The 5,341-nt window shown below is 33.3% G+C and overlaps 1 long non-coding RNA gene across 1 annotated transcript; it reads right to left on the reverse strand.

Annotated features, from left to right (window-relative positions):
* Positions 1–633: 633 nt before the first annotated feature.
* LOC145169080 (uncharacterized) lies at positions 634–1,676 on the reverse strand. The gene is made up of 3 exons (XR_013742284.1): positions 1,580–1,676; positions 1,355–1,507; positions 634–729 (listed from the first exon to the last, which is right to left on the reverse strand). It is a non-coding gene; the product is annotated as an uncharacterized LOC145169080 (long non-coding RNA).
* Positions 1,677–5,341: the final 3,665 nt, after the last annotated feature.

Genomic DNA, 5,341 nt, shown 5'->3' on the forward strand with positions numbered 1-5,341 from the left:
ATTCAGTATCGTATTAAGACTATTGGGTATATTTTAGACACATAATTACGGTAAACATGTCCATGTTCGGTAAATGGACACATATAATTAATGATGTAAGTGACGATTTGCTAGTATTTAGTCTCAACAACAATCAGTTATGGTATTTATTTGCCACATAAATTATTTTTCATGTTGTTATTGTTTAACTTAGTCACAAAAACTTTAGAATAAACATCATTTTAAATCAATTGTAGTCTCATAATTCTTGTATATTATGCCTATTGTTAACCATTTAGCCACTCATTAAAAATTGATGTAAGGTAACCATTGTATATTTTTAGAGACATTAAAAACCTATAAAACATGGAAAAATTTATATTACAGCCACTTTAACTTACTATTTATTGTTACTTTTTATACATTGTAGACACATCAAAATAATTTAAATTAAAGTAACGAAATCCAATAATATGAAACAAAAGCAAAATTCATAATTTGATATTACTAATAATTGAAATCCAAATCCATACATTACATTCCTAATTAAAATAGCAAAGAAAAGAAAATTGTCCTAATTTCAAGAATTTAAATAATGGTTAAAAAATAAACAAATCATAAACCAAAACCTAAACATAACTAGGCATTCATCTTGTTTGTATTGCTCCTTGTCTTCTTGAGAAGGGCATCAGATGATATGTAAGTTGGTTTCCTTTTCGTTGAGTTTCGATGTGATATAATTTCTGGTACCTATAACAACAACATTGAAACCAAAAAAATGAGTTCATTATAAACTTAGTATACTACTTTATGAAGAAAATAAAGTGTAATGCACAAAGTAGTACCCATATTATAAACCCATTTGGGTCTAGACTATGGTGGCTTTTTCAATTTCCTAAAAAAATGAAGTCCCACAAGATATAGTGTAGAATCCCAACAAGTTCCAATAGATGTTCCTTAAAGGTGTCTAGACTATTATTAATAAGAAAAAGATTTGAAGGTACATGCTAAAACTAGGTAGATTTTTCAAAGTACAATCTCTCAATAAGAAATCTTTGAAAGTATTATGCCATAATAGAAACAAATGAAAGTATGATACAATAATGCAAAAATAAATACAAGTAAGTTGCTATTTCTTGCACATATCCAACAAATATTCATTTTTTTACTGTTTTGCAAGCATGGTCTTAATTGACATTTTCAAGGACTAACTCTGGCTCACGAAGCATCCTTGACTGTAATACAAAATTGGCAAAGTATCAAGACTTTTACTGGTAGTAAAAAGTTCATCAATCTGTTTACCATACAAACACTAAATAACCTCAAAGTTAGATAATTAAATTCAACTTTGCAAATTATGATTAATTTTTCTAACCTTATCATAGCCAGTACGTCAAACTCTTCCATATCTAGGATGTTTTCATCCTCATGGATGCCAAAATATGAAGAAATTTACTGGTGGTGTTCTTCTTGCACATTTCTAGGATCTCCATAAAAGGAACTTGCTCCTCCACATCTCTCTTGTAATCTATACAGATAGTCAAACCAAGGTCAAAATACAAACAAAGTCCATATTAAATATTTTAAGTTAAATACATACTTTTTGGTTATTCATGAGTAATCAACCATCATTCTCTTCATAATCAAGCAATATCTCACCTCTAGCTACTTCATATTCTTTCTTGTATTGATACAACTCTTCACAAAAAAGAAATTGAAATGAAGTCGATATTAAACTTAGATGTTCCTTCTTTTTTACTTAATCAAAACATAAACCACAAAAATAAGACAAAATCAAAGTTGTAATTATATTAAGATTTTACTTAATCATTGTCTGGTCATTATTGCATAGAGTTGAAAAAATGAGAAAAATAAAAATAAGAACAAATTTAGTATAACAGTATATTAAATAAAACAAATCAAAATTTACCTCAACAAATTCTTGTCTATGGAATTGAGAAAAAGAGAGCAACGCAAGCAAGAGCCTGGTATCAACCGACAAGGGAGAATTTGATTTTTCGGGCTAAAGGGGGAAATGGCAGAAACATGAAAAATCGGAAAGTAATTTGTAAAATGAGAAATCTGCTTTTAAGTGATTATAGGAACTAACTCTAGAAAATCAGAAATCACAACATTTAATGCAATGAAACCTAAAACTTATCATCATATCAAAACCAAAGGATCCAAACATCAAATATGTGGTAGGCATCTATGAGAATTAAACCAGAAAAACATATAAATAAAGAAGAATATAATATATTTCCAATGGACATACACTGGCATGAAAATTCCGACATCCTGCGTAAGGTCATCTCTCTTGTTCTTGATTATGCGACGATAGTGCAAAGGTTTATTGTATTGTTGATCGAAATTCTTCTTATGCAGTCAAATAAAGACGTCAGCGATTGAGAGGTGCGCATAGATTAGATCGTGAGATAGAGATTCACCTAACTAAGGAGACGATATAGATAGAGATGTAACAAATAAGAGAGGGATCGACGAAGATCAAAATAGGCGGAGAGACGAAATTGAGAGAGAGGCGGGAACAGGTATTTTAGGGCAAATTTGACGTAAATGAAAAAATCCTTTGTTTTGGGGGGTGGGGGATTAAGTTTTATGTATAAAAAGAATTCAAATTTTGATTGAAATTCATAAAATATAAAATATAAAATATCCATAGTGAAATAACTGGATTTTAAATAAATAAATAAATTTAGTTAATAATCACTTTCATTACGTTTTATATAAAAACAAAGAATTATTTTAAAAAATTTGATTTCATTCATTATTAAAATTTTTAAATTTTTAAATTTTGATAAATGATGATAAATAAATAATTGATCTAAAATGAATACTTTAGTGGAATTAGGGTGGTAATTAATGACACGACACGACAAAAATACACGACACGAAACGAAATTGGGACGAAACTGAAATTCGAATTCGTGTTCGTGTCGTGTTCGTGTCATCTACAAAAAACACGACGTCGTGTCGTGTCGTGTTCGTGTTCAAAATTCGACACGGAATTGACACGATTTAGCAGTTGTCTGACGTGTTTTTCGTATTTGTCGTGTTATATATGATTAAGTATTAAAGAATATAACTATTTTTTATTTTATTTTATCTTTGTCGTGCCATGTTTTTCGTTTTCTAATTGGTTCGTTTTTCGTGTACTTAAAAAAAAACACGACATCATGTCATGTTCTGTCGTGTTACTTAAAACATTGTCGTAACGTGTCGTTTCAGACAAAAACACGACAGTTAGTTGGTGGGTGAAATTTTAAATATATTTAAAACAATTAGCATATTAAAATATAACAATTAAATAAACTCGATATATATATATATATATATATATATATATATATATATATATATATATATATATATATATATACACACACTCAAACTTGAATGACTAATATGACAATGAAAGTTAAACCCTACTTGTATAATAATGCATGTGGGTGTGGGTGAGGGTGTGGGTTTGGCTATGGGAGGTTGGTAGGGGGTTCGTGTGGAGGTAGGGTGTTTGGATGTGTGGTGTGGGGGTAGATATAGATGTGAGGTATATGTGTGGTAGGCGTCAATGTTGGATTGTATGAATGAGTGTATAGGTGGTGAATTTATAGGTTGAAGGTAGTGGTGAGTGAGGTTATGGTAAATGTAGGGTGGGTTTGGCGTGGGTATGTGGGTATGGGTTTGAGGGTAAGGGTAGGTGTAGGTTATATAGGTTGAGGGTGAGTGGGTGGGGAATATGGTGTGGGTGTTGATATGGGGATGGTTGGTATGGGGATCAAGTGGGCGGGTGGTATTGGTAAGGTGGATAGAGTTTAGTGGATAGGTGGGTGGGTGTAAGGTTTCGGGCGTGGAGGCGGGGTGGGACAGGTGGCACATGGGATTGTGGGAATGAGCCTTAAGTCGTTAGTCACAAGCCATTAGCATTACGCCATAAGCTATAAGCCCTAAGCCTTAAGCCTATTCCATAAGCCATAAGCAATTAAGCATCAAGCTATAAGCTATAAGCCCTAAGCGTTAAGCCTAACACCATAAACCATAAGTCATAATCCCTGACTATAGGAATGACCCATAAATCATAGGTCACAATCCCTAATCCTTATATTTTCCCTGCACCAAGGTGGTTTTCTCCGGCCATGAGAAACCACTCATCTCACACATCGATCTGACTTGATCGTCGGAGCCTGCTCCTGGGGCATAGTCCCTACAGCGGTTCTTATGAATTTGTTGTAATCGCAGCTTAGAGCCTCGTCGGAATCTCGCTAGCGGCTAGGGACAGTTTTAAGGGGTTCCTGGTGTGGCACCGGCAACCCCTAACTTTTCTGGCCACAGTGGAAAAATTTTCGATTTTTCGATTTTTTTAACTTATTTTTCATGTATCGGCAACACCTATTCATCCCAGCAACACCTGCAATGTATTCCTGCATACGTCCCTGCTAGCGGCACCACCTCCATATCTCCGATCCAGATCCAACACCAAGACCCAACGGTCTAAGGTGACGTTATTTCAATATATATATATATATATATATATATATATATATATATATATATATATATATATATATATATATATATATATTAAAAAATACAATTATCTCATTAGTTTATTTATTTATTTATTTATTCGTTCTAACTTTTCACATAAATTTACTCCTTACTTCAGTTTAAAATTTTTCTAAACTATTTTAACCTTCCCTTCAAAATTTTATTTTGAGTTGCCCGGTATAATATCCCTCCTCACAAAATTTTAGAAGCCCTGATATTATTTCCCACCTAAAATTTAGCGATAACAATGAGATCAATTCGCCGGCCTCTCCACCATAACATAACTCTTCGCCGACATCTCCACCACACAACCTCCTGTCACCACTTCTCGTCTTATTGCAGCCTGCATGTCTCTCAATATCGGAGCCATTTATTACCTCCTTTGCGATTGTACCCCTTTCCGGCGATTGATGGTCGACACAACCTTCCTCACCAACGCTTGACACCCCTCGTACTTGTTGGGTTATGAGCATTCTAACACTCCTAAGTGTACATGCAACCCTAAATACCTTGGATCTATGTTTTCTCTATTATACATACAATTATGAACATCCAAGGTATTATCCTAATCTAGCATACAAAATAATAAATATAACAAGATAGAATACATACCTCTTTGATGTAGAATGTCTTCATGAAGCTTGAGTGCCTAGTACCCCAAGTGTGACACCTCAAATGGTTCACACAACACCAAATACACTTGGAATAACTTAAGAGAAACTTGAACACTCCTTGAAATCGTCTAACCCTCACACTCACACATTAGTGCACGATTTCTTGAGCCATGGGATTCTTT

The sequence above is a fragment of the Lactuca virosa genome, chromosome 4 (assembly GCF_052849685.1).
Source record: "Lactuca virosa cultivar CGN04683 chromosome 4, Lactuca_virosa_CGN04683_v6, whole genome shotgun sequence".
In the NCBI taxonomy this organism is placed as follows: domain Eukaryota; kingdom Viridiplantae; phylum Streptophyta; class Magnoliopsida; order Asterales; family Asteraceae; genus Lactuca; species Lactuca virosa.